This window comes from Euleptes europaea, chromosome 3, assembly GCF_029931775.1.
Source record: "Euleptes europaea isolate rEulEur1 chromosome 3, rEulEur1.hap1, whole genome shotgun sequence".
In the NCBI taxonomy this organism is placed as follows: Eukaryota; Metazoa; Chordata; class Lepidosauria; order Squamata; family Sphaerodactylidae; genus Euleptes; species Euleptes europaea.
The window spans coordinates 5,035,874-5,051,517 of NC_079314.1; positions in this window are offsets into that span (position 1 = coordinate 5,035,874).

The following is a 15,644-nucleotide window of genomic DNA, read 5'->3' on the forward strand; positions in this document are numbered from 1 at the left end:
ATCAGTCCTGGCTTCTAGCAGACATGAGGTGATTTACAAGACAAGGTCAGAGAATTAATACATATGGAAAAGGGAATAATGAAGAGAGTAACTCATAGTCACAATAATTTATCATCCTGTACGTCAAATATGAGACTAACTCTAGTCCCATAATTCACTCAAGCAATGCTCCTAAAACCAAGAAAGCCTTTGCTAGCCCCACCCCAAAAATTGCAAGAATACAGTTTCACAGTCCATAACTCCACACTCTCGTAATATTTACCTTCCCTCAGCCAGCCACATAACCCAGCGTAACTACAGCATCACTCTCAGGGACTGCTCGGGCATTGCACCCGGCAAGAGACGCAAGCAAGCCCTCCACCGGAGCAAGCCCAGGGCTCCCGAGAGCCGCGCACGGAAGTGCCCCGTCCCAGAGCAACGGCCAGGCAGGAAGCGCCTGCGGCCGCGCCGCGCGATCAGGCAGCTGAAGGCCCAGCCCAGGAAAGGGTCCTCGGCGCCCTCATTAAAAACTGGTTTCGCCGGAGAGAGGCGCCTCCCGATTGGCCACGAGTGGAGCCGATCCGAAAGGAGTGGGACGGGCTAAAGGCAGAACCCGTCGTTCTGATTAGACAGGTTAAATGTGATTGACCGGCGTGGGTAATTAGGAAGGGGGCGGGGTTTTCAGCTGTGTTTATACTCTGCCATTGGCTGGATTTGAAATCATCTCTACAGTCTGTTTATGCTGGGGTGGGGCTGGAGAGGGGGGGGGGTTACTTTGGTGCATTATAAAAGGCCGGGGCTGGAAGCAAATAGGGAGTTTCGTGAACAAGAAAGAACGGTGCGAAGCGAGCAGGGAAGGCGCCTGGAAAAAGCATTTTCGCTGGGTTGTTTGGTATTTACTAACTCGTTGCAAAGCAGCGAGCTAAATTTTACACAGTATTTTAGGAACATATACTGCTGCGATTAAGACGTGGAAGACTGCAAAAGGATTTTTTAAAGAAATTTGATTTAAAATAATCTGAGACCTTCCTGGCTTGTATCAGGGATGCCAGCCGTTAGGTGGGACCAGCGGACTCCCCAGAATTACTACTGATTCCAGACTACAGAGATCAGTTGCACTGGAGAAAGTGGGTGCTTTGGAGGGTTGATTCTATGGCATTGTGTCCCACTGAGGTCCCTGTACTCCTCGAGCTCCACCCCTGAATCTTCAGAGGTTTCCCAACCTGGATCTAGCAGGGAAAAAAACCAATCACCTACTGGTGGCCAGGGGGACCTGGCAACCCTAGCTTCCATGTTGTTTACCATCTAGAACTGGTTCTCAACCTTGCGTATGAGCCTTTAAGAGTTTTAACTAGGTACTTGCTCACATCGTTTGGGGGGACAGAAAAGAACTGAAGTCCAGTAATCCTTTAAGACTAACTAAATTTCAGGTGGGGTATGAGTTTGGTGAGCCAGAGCTCATTTCTTCAGATACAGCTAGAATGTGAGTCCATCTATCCTTAAGTAGAGAAGAGTGGATTAGACACACAATGGCAATAGCATGTAAATGTCAAAAGCAAGTAAATTACATTAGCAGGTGTGATTGGATTAGGTGTGATATGCAGAGTGGAAGTAGGTGTGGAGAAATCAGCATTGGTGATAAGACAGGAATCCTAGATCTCTAAAATAATCAAATCCAGGAGAATGCATAGTCTTCAACTTCATTATTAGTAATTCAGCAGTCTCTAATCTTCCTTTGAAATCCCTTTGTAATAGAACTGCTACTCTTAAATCAGCAACTGAATGTTCTGGAAGGTTAACATGTCCCCCCCTACTGCTTTCTGAATGTTGTGGTTTCTGATGTCAGACTTCTGTCCATTTAATCTTTGTTGCAGGGATTGGCCTGTTTGGAAGGATGTTTTGGTAGCAAATGGTTTTGTACTCTGTGGAGTCACTGGTTCCTCTCACTTAACCCTGTGCACTCAGAAGTCACTCTAGCTGATTTCCATATGATTTCAAATGAGAACCATTACAGCTTCAAGCCCTATCTATATTCATCCATGTGTGGATGAAATAAAAATGGTTTATAAAATAGGACTCTGCCACGGAAGGAGGTGAAGAAGATACTTCTGCTCGTGTTAACCGCTTTAACATGTTTGAACCGTCCTCTGGAAGAGCATTCAGCCTCTAAAGATGTTTTGGAATTTTTAAAACACACACACATAAATATGGGTATAATAGAGGACAGCATGTCAGTAGTGATGCCCTAGACCATATGCAACAAATGCACACAACATTTACTATGATCGTTTCAGAGGGTAGTTGTGTTGGTCTGCAGTAGAACAGCTAGATTCGAGTCCAGGAACACCTTAGAGACCAACAAGATTTTCAGGCTATATGCGTTCAACAGTCAAAGCTCCCTTCCTCAGATCTGACAAAGGGAGCTTTGACTCTTGAAAGCTCATACCCTGAAAATCTTGTTGGTCTCTAAGGTGAATCTGGAGTCGAATCTAATGTTTACTGAGTCACATTTCCACACTGTCAGAAATCAAATTTCACAAAATCCAAGTTATGTGTTAAGTGCCTCTGCAAATGAGGTATCTCAGCAACAAATGAACCACTTTGAAAAAAGCTGGTAATCCATGCAAACTGTGTTCCAGAAAGCCCTGATGCCTTGGGAGTTGAGCTAAAATTCCACTACAAGAAGATAATTAATGGTGGACGAGCTATTATAAAGAGGGTATTTTTAGAGCAGAGGTCCCCAACCCTTCTGAGCCTGTGGGAACTTTTGGAATTCTAACACTGGGTGGTGGGCACAACCACAAAATGAGGTGGGCCACAAAACAGCCACCATGGGAGACAGAGCCAACAACAAGTCAAGGAAGCCCAACAGCAGGGGACAAGGGGAGTAAATGTTAAAAATAAACGGAAACAGGAGTCAGGGAGAGGATAAATCCAACACTGTAGCAGCAGCTGTCACAGAAATGTTCATAGAATCAGAGTTAGAAGGGACCACCAGGGTCATCTAGTCCAACCCCATGAACAATGCAGGAAATTCTGAACTACCTCCTCCCCACACCCCCAGTGACCCAGAAGATGGCCAAGGTGCCCTCCCTCTCATGATCTGCCGAATCAGCATTGCTGACAGATAGCCATCTAGCCTCTTAAAAAACCTCCAAGGAAGGAGAACTTACCACCTCCCGAGGAAGCCTGTTCCACTGAGGAACTGCTCTAACTTAGAAAATTCTTCCTAATGTCTAGACAGAATTAATTTCAACCCATTGGTTCTGGTCCGACCCTCTGGGGCAACAGAAAACAACTTGGCACCATCTTCTATATGACAGCCCTTCAAGTACTTGAAGATGGTTATCATATCCCCTCTGTCTTCTCCTCTTCAGGCTAAACATACCCAGCCCCTTCAACCTTTCCTCATAGGACTTGGTTTCCAGACCCCTCCTCTGGACACGTTCCAGCTTGTCTACATCTTTCTTAAATTGTGGTGAGGTCTAACCAGAGCAGAGTAAAGCAATACCATCAGTTTGCGTGATCTGGACACTATATTTCTGTTGATACAGCCCAAGATCACATTTGCCTTTTTATATACCGCGTCACACTGCTGACTCATGTTCAGTGTTTGGTCTACTAAGACCCCAAGATCCTTTTGCACACACTACTGCTGAGACAAGTCTCCCCCATTCTATAATTATGCATTTGATTTTTCCTACATAATGGCAGAAGTTTACATTTATCTGTGTTGAAGTGCATTTTATTAGTTTTAGCCCAATTCTCCACCCTGGCCTCTTTAGGCTCCTCCCATTTTTCCTTCTCATAGGAACGGTTTGTGATTGCGCCTTCAGTATTTCACTTTTAAGAAACTCCCAGCCTTCTTGAACTTCCTTCTCCTTAAGTATATCTGACCATGGGATTCTACCTAGCATAAGTTTAAGTTTGTTAAAATTTGCTCTCCTAAAGTCCAACCTATATGTCTGACTTCGAACAGTTTTTCCTTTCCCCAAGATTGTAAATTCCAAGATTATATGGTCACTACTACCCAGGGTGCCTACTACTTTAATCTCATCAACCAGTTCTTCCCTGTTGGTGAGAATCAAATCTAAGACAGCAGATCCCCTTGTTTCCCTGTCCACTTTCTGGAAAAGGAAGTTGTCAGCAAGACAAGTCAGGAATTTATTGGATCTTGGATTTTTAGCAGAGTTGGACTTCCAACAGATATCTGGGTAGTTAAAATCTCCCATGACCACTATGTCCCGTCTCTTTGTAATCTGGTCTAGGAGTGTCTCATCCAAGTCCTCTGCCTGGTTTGGTGGTTGATAGCAGACCCCCACCATAATATCACTATTATTTCTTACTCCTTTTATTTTTACCCAGAGTCTCGACTGAACTTCTTCACAAGTATACACATCTTTGACATATAATGCTGCTACTCCCCCCCTTCCTCATCTGTCTATCCTTTTAAAACAAGTTGTACCCCCTCAATGTCAATATTCCAATCATGAGTGATATCCCACCAAGTTTCAGTAATGCCTATTAGGTCAAAATCCCCTTCCTGTATAAGGGTTTCAAGTTCTTCCTGCTTGTTTCCCATACTCTGAGCATTAGTGTACAGACATGGTTTATGTGCCCTGAGGTTTCTGTTTCTGAACTTACCCATGAGTTTGTTTCCTCGCATGCATGGCACTCCCTGCAAATCTTTATTGTTCTCATCTCCAGTTATTGTCATCATGCTAGGGTTCTTGACTCGCTCACCCATAGGATTTAGTTTAAAGCCCTCCTTATCAGGTAGGCAAGGCTCTCACCAAAATCCTGTGCAACACTGTGGGTTTCCTTAAAAGATAAGTCTTTGTGGAAAGAGTTCCCTATAGAAGGTGGGATGGAGCTGTCCTATTGCCCTTGGATAAACAATAAAGTTCAGTTCAGTTTCGTTTTTGACCAGCAGATAAAAAGCCCTAAAATTAATCAATACAGGACCAAGATTACAATTTTGTTACGCCAGCCAGAGATCTTCACACTCTAGTGGCTATATAACAAAACTTTGCCACTGTGTAGGAAATAATGACATCTTTATCCTTGAGTAAATAATTAACAATAAAACCATCTGTCTAAAAACTCTGGTCAATAAGGGCAAAATCAGCCAATTTCTGATATCCTGATAAAATTCACAAAACGATAAAGTATGGGTAATTGTCTCAATTACATCAGAATTACAAGGGCATAACCTGGTCTCCAAAGGTAAATGCTGGAATCTCCCGCTAACCAAAGCCAAACGAAAGGCATTAAAGCGAGCTCTTGAGGCCCATTGAAATTTAGCAAAAGCAATAGACGTCCTATAAGGAGCAGTAGAAGGTCAAAGAAAAGATTCTGAAGTGTAAGGATGTGTCACTGGCAACCAAGATCAGGTTAATTCATGCCATCGTATTCCATATTACTATGTATGGGTGTGAGACCTGAACAATGAAGAAAGCTGATAGGAAGAAAGTAGATTCCTTTGAAATGTGGTGTTGGAGAAGAGTGTTACGGATACCCTGGACAGCCAAAAAAAACAAATTAGTAGGTTTTAGATCAAATCAAGCCTGAACTGACCCTAGAAGCTAAAATGACTAAACTGAGGCTATCGTACTTTGGACATATTATGAGAAGGCAAGAGCCACTAGAAAAGACAGTCATGCTAGGAAAAGTGGGCGGCAGCAGGAAAAGAGGAAGACCCAACAAGAGATGGATTGACTCGATAAAGAAAGCCATGGCCCTCAATTTGCAAGATCTGAGCAAGGCTGTTAAGGATAGGACACTTTGGAGGACATTGATTCATAGGGTCGCCATGAGTTGGAAACGACTTGACGGCACTTAGCACACACACGCACACACACTAGGTCAAACAAATAAACCCATCTTATTCCCACTTCCTAGGGAGTCATGCTGGAACACAGTGGCAGTTACTTCCCGGTAAAAGTGTTTAGGGTCACGTGGGGGCACAAACAGATTGACTGGAAACTGTAAGCTTCCCTTGCTTTAACCCCCTAGACTGCAATAAGGAGCAGACAGCTGGTGGAAGGCAATAGGTTTACAAGCACAGTTGGCTACTTACTTTATCGTGTGTGTGATCTCTTTATTCTCTTCCTTTCACTGAGGTATTTTAGTATGATACAGGTGACTCCAGATGATTGTTTTCACAGCAGGAGCAAGGCTGCAATACTGGGGAAGCTGTTTTTACCCCCTCACTGGTTTGGGTTAGAGCCTTATTACTGCTAGGGGAGCAGTAAACACATTAGAATGTATTCTGCTAGAAGCAATATTCTTCCTGAATTAAGGTCAGATCAACTACTTATAGTCTAATAATATTAATTTGCTATGTTTTTGGGAAGTGTACAGCAGGGTTGGAAATCGCCTGATTAAAATGAAACTCGCTAGTAATAATAATGTTTCCCTGGGAGTTTATTTTTCTTTGCAAATATTTATAAAGGTTGTGACGTTGGCACTTTCCTTCCTTCCTTCCTTTATAGTTCACCTTTCTCCCCGTGCTGCAGGTCAATGTATTAGTTCTATTTTACATACTGAAAAGCTGAGGCATTGAAAATCGTCTGGCAGCAGAGAAGCCCCCAAACTTTAAAAAATCACTCTGTTTCTCGAGCTGCTGTTTTATATGTTAGCTACCAAGGACTGTGCCACTGTAACCAATGCAGCATCTTTTGCTAGGCAGAATCATAGAGCACTCACTGTATAATGCAATTTTCTTGGAAACCTCCCATGCTGTTAGAACACATTACTTTCTCATTTTTTTCTGGCTACTTTTGTGCATGTGTTTAAACCTCTGATTTAAAAAAAAAAAAAGATGCATTAACTTTTTATTTGACTGATCTCATACCTTTACTGCATCCTGCCACATTCCTTCCCTTGTACTTTTCCTCTTAGATCGGGGTCCTCAACTTGTTTTGAGCCTGTGGGCAAGTTTCGTATTTTGAAAGGGGGTGGTGAGCGCCACAACAAAATGGATATTGCAGGAGGTACAACCAAGCACATAACCACACTGTAGAGGAAAGGGGGATATGGAATAACACATGCAGAAAGGATCACATGTGGGGATAACCCCCCACCCCAAAGTCCACTAAGCGAAGAGGGGGAAGGGCTCCTTTATTTGTATGAAGGCACCAATCACAGGTCCTTCCTCCACATTGGCTCCATCCACTTCCCTGAAACATATGGCAGGCACCAGGGGAAGTGCTGGCAGGTGCAATGGTGCCCATGGGCTCCAGGTTGGGGAATCTTTCTTTGATTGTAAACCTGACAGTGGGTCTGTGTCTTTTATTTTATTGGATGTACAGTACAGCACATAGTTAATGTGCGTGAATTCATTATAGTTAGAGGAAGGGATCTGAACAACACACAGTGTGCCTCATCACAATTATAGGCCTAGACATCCTCACCACTACCCCATTATCTGCTCTCATATTGCAATATATCCATTCAGCACTTATTTAGTGCTGAATGGATATATTCAATTCATGGATATATAACACTCTTCTCCAACACCAACACTAACCCATGTGGTGGTGTTGGACTAGGACTGGGAAGACTCTCGCCATTCAACCACAGAGCTCTTCATGATCTTAGGCAACTTAACCTCAGCCTAACTTGACTCACAAGGTTATTGTGAGGGAGAACCACGCTGTCCTGAGCTTCTTGAAGAACTCAAGGGTCTTCTGCTCCAACCTCTCCCTGCGATCTCCCAGAATTACTGAGGTTCCCTCCCCTCTCCAAAACATGCCCTCCCCTAAAACCTCCAGGAATTTTCCAGCCCAGAGTTGTTAAGCCTTGTGTGTGTGTCTGGTCCTTTGCACTTTATTTTTATTCTGGTTTTAACTGAAAATGTCAACTGTTATTGTAACCATGAGGAAAGGCAGGGTATAAATGTGTGTGTGTATACCTAGGGAAGGCAGAGTTTGGGGACCTCAGTGGGTAATTAGGACAACTAATCTCTGTCCTGGAGATGAGTTACAATCCCAGATCTCCATGCCCCACCTGGCGGCTGAAAACCCTGACAATTATATATATATTTATATATATATATCTCCATGCCCCGGTGCTCAATATCCCCCCCCCTTTCCCTTAACACTAGGGTTGCCAGGTCCCTTTTCACCACTGGTGGGTTGTTTTTGGGGTGGAGCCCAAGGAGGGTGGGGATTTGGGAGGGACTCCAATGCCATAGAGTCATTTTCAGCCATTTTCTCCAGGGGAACTGATCTCTATCAGCTGGAGATCAGTTGTAATAGCGGGAGATCTCCAGCTATTACCTGGAGGTTGGCAACCCTACTTAACACCTTGTCTATGCGCCACTTCCACCCCAACTGTCCGACTTTCCAACGTTCATTGAGGAGAGTCCTCATCATAACAGCCCCCATTCTCTTTTAAGCGACGTTGGAAACCCCTCTTCATTTGCCCCCTTTGCACCCATTCTCCACACCACCATTCATTGCCTGATGGTTCCCTCTGCCTCGCAATACATAACGTAAGCTGGCTGGGTGACCGGAGGGCCAGTCAAGTCTCTCCGCCTAGCCTACCTCACAGGGCGACCGTGAGGATAAAAGGGAGAATGTCGCATGCCGCCTTGGGGAGAAAGGCGGGGTATTAATTAATTGGGTGTCTGTCACAACATCCTGCGTTCAACGTTTTCCAACGCTCGAACCATTCAACCGTATTCCTATTTGTGTGTGTGCGTGGATTCTGGAAGTTATGTTTTAAAATAATCTTTAAACGCCCTCCACTTCTCCCGAACAAAATGGCGGCGCTTAAGCGAAGGCTCCCCCCACTCCCCGCCAAAACCACGCGGACAAAGATCCCCCCTCCCCTCCCTCCCGCGACGCGCTCGTTCCAGAAGGGCTCGTGGGCGGGGCCGGGCGGGGCGGGGCCGGCCGCCAAGGGGCGGGGCGAGCAAGCGAGGGAAACGGGCGCGTGCGGAGGAAAGGGGGGGAGGGGCGGCGGCGGCGGGAAGGAGCGGGCGCGAGACGACGGGTAAAGCAGCCGCCGCTTGCCTGCCTCCCCCCCGTTTGCGGCCCCCCGGAGGAAGGGGCCCTCCCCCTCCCCGGAGGGAAAGAGCAGCCCCTCCCTTGCCCGGTGCAGCCGTCTCCCCCACCGCTTCCCCCTCAAACGGGCTCAGAGGCAGCTTGCCATTACCCCCTCCCCACAATTTCAGGCAGCAGCAACGCCCCCTCCTACTCTTCCACACAGCCGAAAGAGGGAGCGGCCCCCCTGTTTCCAAAGGGAGGTGCGGCCCCGACCTCCCCGCCCCCAAGTTTACATTCTCATCCCCCCACAACCTAATTCTAGGAGAAAACCCGCCTTCCTCTCAGACGATGGTAAGGGGTTGCCCGTCCTCCACTTCCCCCCTGGCAGGGAGTTTTCCAAAGTGCCCCCCCCCTTGTGCAAAGGCCCTGATTTTCGCACCCCCTCCCTGGCAGGCCCAGCATCTCTCTCAGCAAAGGGGAAGACCGACCCTCCGTTTGGGTCCGTTGCAAACCCTTTCCTGGATGGGGCGACCCTCGATTGTATAGGGGGGTGTTTGGACTGAAAGGGTGGGCTGGGACGAACCTCCCCTCTCCACCAAGCCCAGCACTGCGATTGATGGTGGGTGAATGTGGTTGACCCAGTTTTCCTAACCTGACTTTAGGTTTGATCCTCAAAGATAATGAAACCTGAGGAGGGTTGCAGGTGGGGTACTTTGAAATTTTGGGAATGTGGCATCTTGTTTTTTGGGAGCTTGGAATCTAGTGTTCAAGGTCCTGGTCCTCTGCACACAAAAGGTGTTTCCAGACACCTGATTCAGTAGTTTTTTTTGCATCTCTGGTTTAAGAAAGTTTCTCTGAAGGGCAGATCGTACATTTATTTTTATTATTATTGATTTTTTAACTATGGGATACAGAAATTAAAAACACACTTATTGACAAGAGCAAAGCTTGCATTTCTTTAGTGCTTTAAATTCAGATTCCGTACCCATCATTAACACTGTGATACCAGGATTTTACATCAGTGTGCCTTGTCCTAAAAGGCCCAGGAGGAATTAGAAATAGATTTAATCATTTAAATGATTAAAGATACAGTTAAAATTATACAATAATTCAATTAAAGCACATAAGCAACAATGCTAGAAGGATGGCCAATAACTACTACTTTACAGTTAATCTAAATGTCAAAAATCCAGTTGAATAGATACATACTATGACAATGGTTTAAGAGTGTTTAGTTGCCTTTTGGACAATCAAGCAATAGGTTTAATTAAGTTTGCATCTTACTAAAACCTCAACTGTTGCGACTTTGAAGTGCAAAATAATTTACAAAGCAAAACTACTATTCATTTAGGGTGTTTTAAAATAATGTTTAATATTAAACATATTTTCCCCCTTTGTGATTATCTTGCCCAGCACAAAGTCATGTACAACTTCTAGAAGATGCTGAGGTTTATGATTTCATAAGTCGCCACCAGACAGGCTTCCATAATTACGGGCATCCCCAAGAAATCTGTAGATGCTCTTGTCATAGATACTTGGTTCATAGGTGGAGTTGTGAAGTCCTTAGCACACTGAAAGTAAAGAAATAATGATAATTATTTCGAGTATTATTAAAAACAGGTCATATAGAAATGATTTTAAAATTTCCAAATATCTAGATCACATAGGTTAGCCAATCTGCATTTTTTAAAACCTTTTTCTCTTGTTGAATTGCTATGGTTCGCTTGCATGTGTTTCTTTAACCTGCTTTCTTACCTTTAACAGGCTTCAGTGGTTTGGCACACTTTATTCTCTGGGAGTGCTGTGTGCCATAACATGGATAGATTATAAGTAGCGTTCTGTTGATAGTGCCTGGATACAGAATATTATCCTATATAATCTTGAAATCCCTGCAGTAAAGTACCTTCCAGTGAGATTCCTCCTTTTGCCTCTCCTCATTCAGGAGTTTTAACTGGTATTTAGAACTGGCGTTTTAACCACCCCAGAAATATCTATTGGGAGAGTAGTATTTTAAATGATTGATACATTTAAGTAGTAATGAAAATAAATGATTCCACACATTTTGAACTAGTGAGCAATGTCCTTTCAATATTATAACAGAAATACTGCAAGCTAAATTTTTTATCTTGCCTGTTTGCTTTTAAAGAGGTCTCAAGGCAGAACACAAAGACAGGAATAAATACATTCTATTGAAACCATTAGAAACACTGCAAGTAGTTCCTTTAGTCAGATAGATGTGCATATACCAGGTAGTGAATGGTTTATATATTTTAGTAATGTCTTTGAATCTCAACAATCTTCTTCATCAGTGACCACATTACAACAAAAGAATCCCCTTTTGAATCTTTCAGGACTTCCGGAATAGGCTCCTGTTTCAGAGTCTGAGATTAGTGGCTTAATTGCCTCATTATTTTCTGGAAAATCCCCTGGGGAAGATCTGATCCCCCCCAGACCTATATAAAGCCTTCTCCAAATGGTGGTCTCCAGTCTTATCTAGAGTTTTCGCACAAATTAATGAAACAGCACTTATTCCCCTAGGTTGGAAGCAAAGTATTGTTGTGCCCATACACAAGGGGGAAAAGGGTACCACAAAACTACAGTCTGATAAATTTACTTAATATAGCGGCCAAATTATACAGTAAACATCTCTTACTTAAATTAGAAGACTGGGTGGCTGAGAAGCAAATTATCCATCCTTTGTCGAAGGCTTTCACGGTCAGAGTTCATTGATTCTTGTGGGTTATCCGGGCTGTGTAACCGTGGTCTTGGTATTTTCTTTCCTGACGTTTCGCCAGTAGCTGTGGCAGGCATCTTCAGAGGAGTAACACTGATTTACTCCTCTGAAGATGCCTGCCACAGCTGCTGGCGAAACGTCAGGAAAGAAAATACCAAGACCACGGTTACACAGCCCGGATAACCCACAAGAACCAATATCCATCCTTTGTAAGCAGGATTCAGAAAAGGTCTTGGTACTATTGACCAGTGCCAAATCCTTTATCAATTGGCTCACTCTGGTATAAATGGCCCAACAAATGCACTATATGTAGCGTTTGTCGATCTGGCTGCTGTGTTTGATTCTATTGATAGATCCCAGTTATGGTTAAAGTTATAGGATATGAACATTGATAAGAGGTTACTATATTTATTATGTGAGCTGCATACTGATACCTACACCCAAATCAGGGTGGGGACCTCTGGTTCCCTAACTGATAAAATTCCAACTTGTTAGGGTATGAAACAGGGATGCGTGTTGGCTCCCTTATTATTCAGTCCATACATAAACAACGTGGTTGAGAGTCTATCTGGTCCACAATTTGTCCCGCCTACTTTGGGACAACAAAAAGTCCCAAATTTGTTAGATGCGAACGACATCGTCCTAATTTCTTTGACCAAGATAGGTCTGAGGAAGTTATTGCACCAGTTAGGTCTATTCTGCAAGGAAGAGGCTCTGAATATCAATTATGAAAAAAACGTAATGGTTTTTAGGAAAAGGGCAAAAATATCTCCCTGGAATATTCTGGGTACCTCAATTAAACAATGGAACTCATTCATATTTCTTGGAGTGATTTAAAGAGACCTTAATCTGAAACGTCCATCTGGCTATAGTCAAATCTTCTGCATTAAGGATAGTGGGGTCTGTCCTCTCAGTTTTTACAATTCAAAAGGAGGACACTTAATTGAAACCCTAAAACTGTTTAATATCCCTCATCTCCTATATGTAGTTGAAGTGTGGGGTTGGAATGAGGACATTCTATCTAGTCTGGAAGTAATCCAAAACCAATTCCTCAGGCGCATTTTAGCTCTTCCTAAAGGGTCTCCAGCTGCCCTGATGAGAGCAGAAACAGGCCTTCCTTCTCTCAGGGCCCGAGCACACTTTGTGGTTTTAAAACATTGGAAGAGAAATAAAGTCTAGATTTAATTTGCTTAGCTATCAATCTTTAAATTTTTTATTATCTAAAGACCCGAAGCACCTTAACAGCATTCTTTCGCGTTATTCCATCCCTGATGATCTTTAGGAATTTCAGCTGATAACTACCAGCTCAGAGACTGGGTATTTAAAGCTGATGCACTGATCGAGTGATCATTAATTTTAAAATCAAAAGGCGCACCGTGGTACAAATTAATTTAAAACGACCACTTTAGAACTCCCTATTTATCCAACATCATAAATTACAATCTTAGAGCGTCCTTCACATCATTACACTTCCAAACTATGCCAACAGCTTTATTGGTGGGGTACTATTGAACACTGAGGGATCAACGTGTCTGTATTTGTGGATCCTCAACTCTGGAGGACTTGCCTCATTACATCCTATTTTGCCCATTGTATGCAGGCCCCAGGGCTAAATTTTTGGCAGAAATATTATCTGGTGTCAATACACACTTGGATGCAGAGAAAATTATTTTTCTGTTATCAGATATTGATGCATATGCATCATATAGAGCCTCTTTGTTTGCTCTTGCAGCAAAGAAAATAAGGTCTAACGTGGTATCAGAATAAGCCGCTACTTTTCTTTTAACTTAAAATGTTGTTGTATATCCCCTTATTTAATATTTTACTTGCTAATCTATTGTATTTGTATTTTATTTACCGTATATACTCGGGTATAAGCCGACCCGAGTATAAGCCGAGGTGCCTAATTTCACCCCAAAAATGGGGAAAAATTAGGTACCCACGTGTAAGCCAAGGGGGAAATGCACCCCCCCCCCCGCAGGCTTACCTGACCGGGCTCCAGGCGCGCAGGCAGGCGGTGGCAGCGGCGGCCCCCTCCCTGCACGCAGGAGGCCCCGCAGGGTCAGCTGGCAAGCGGAGGACCGGTCCAGGTGAGGTGGGGGGGGGGGAGAAACCGCCGCCGCCAAGCAAAAGGCGCGATCGCAATTGCGCAAAAGGCACGATTGGGTGGGGTGGGGGGGAGAAGCCACTGCCGCCGTGTAGAAGGCGCGATCGGGTGGGGTGGGGTGGGGGAAGAAGCTGCCGCTGCTGCACAAAAGGCGCAGTCGGGTGGGGGGGAAGAAGCTGCCACCGCGCAGAAGGCACGATCGGGTGGGGTGGGGGGTAGAAGGCGGGACAGCCCGCCCATCAGCTGGCCGGTGGGAGTGCGCTGGGAGAGGGCCGGGCAGGCGAATTACCGTATTGACCCGAGTATAAGCCGAGATGAGTTTTTTAAGCCAAAAATCATGGCTAAAAAACTCGGCTTATACTCGAGTATATACGGTATTTGTTTTATCAAATTGTGATGGCCAACGGCTTTATACAATAAAATTTTCATTTATTTATATAAACACTTCTATAAAAACTAGCTAAAAACAGCAGCAAACAATATCATTACCAAAGGCAGTGCGCATATTGATGAACCTCACTCCCCAAATGTCATAGGTAGCTTTGCATATGTGTGTAAGTTTCCATTTTTTATTTGCAAAAAACAAACGTATCATGTTGTTAGAGAAGCGGAAATCACCAATAAAATTACAACCAGAAAGAAGATTGCAGATCACAAAAGAAAAATGACCAAAGGGTGAAGCCCCCCTTCCGCCGGTTGAGCAACTTTCCACTGATTCCCAGATTACTTCAGACATATGCTTCCAAAGAAAGGGACTTGGATTGTTTAGTACAATTTCTCATTTTAGAAAATATGATGGATTAGTATCTGTAATAATACATTAGTTGCTGGCCTCAGCTAGCAAATGTAAGTCAGTAACCTGTTTTGTTATTTTTCCATAAATCACAGTTGAAGGAATAAATACTCTGGATTTTAATTTTCTCATGAATAGATGTTGATTGTCTTCAGGTTTATCTGGGGAGGACTGGACATCAGGAATTTGGAGGTTTAAAATTTGATTTCCACAATTATGTTATTGAACCAATTGGCTTTACTCTTTCATTGTTCAATAAGGCAGCTATAAAAATTTAAACTGACACTATTCCCCCCACCCCTCGCCATTTGATTGAATTTTAAATAACTTCCCCAAACTCGTGATCAGAAAACTGGAAATTGCAATTAGAGTCATTTATGGAGAAGGTGTGACTCAGTGGCAGAGCCTCTGCTTGGCATGCAGAAGGTCTCAGATTCAGTCCCCGGCATCTCCAGTTAAAGGGACTAGGCAAGTAGGTGATGTGACCTCTACCTGAGACCCTGGAGAGCCACTGCCGGTCTGAGTAGACAATACTGACTTCGGTGGACCAAGGGTCTAATTCAGTATAAGGCAGCTTCATGTGTTCATGAAGCTTAAAGTAAAGTTTTGCTTCCAATGTGGTATTTGTCCTGTATGCCCAATTTTTTTTATATTTATTGTTTTTGGCCTAGTGTAAGAATGTTTTGGAGCTCTGGTTTCAGGTAGCCGGGCTCAAGGTTGACTCAGCCTTCCATCCTTCCAATGTCAGTAAAATGAATACCTAGCTTGCCGGGGGTAAAGTGTAGACAACTGGCGAAGGCAATGGCAAACCACCACCTAAACATTGTCTAGTAAACGTCAGGATGGGATGTTACCCCATGGGTCAGTAATGATCCGGTGCTTGCACAAGGGACAGACTACCTTTACCTTTTAAAAGAAGGTTTAGGGATGCATAGATCTGAATTTTGTAGAAAACCTCATTGAGAATATCAAGAAAACAGCACAGGAATGAACTGGTTAATGCAGAAAGTAGTGCATGCAGACATAGATTAATTTGTT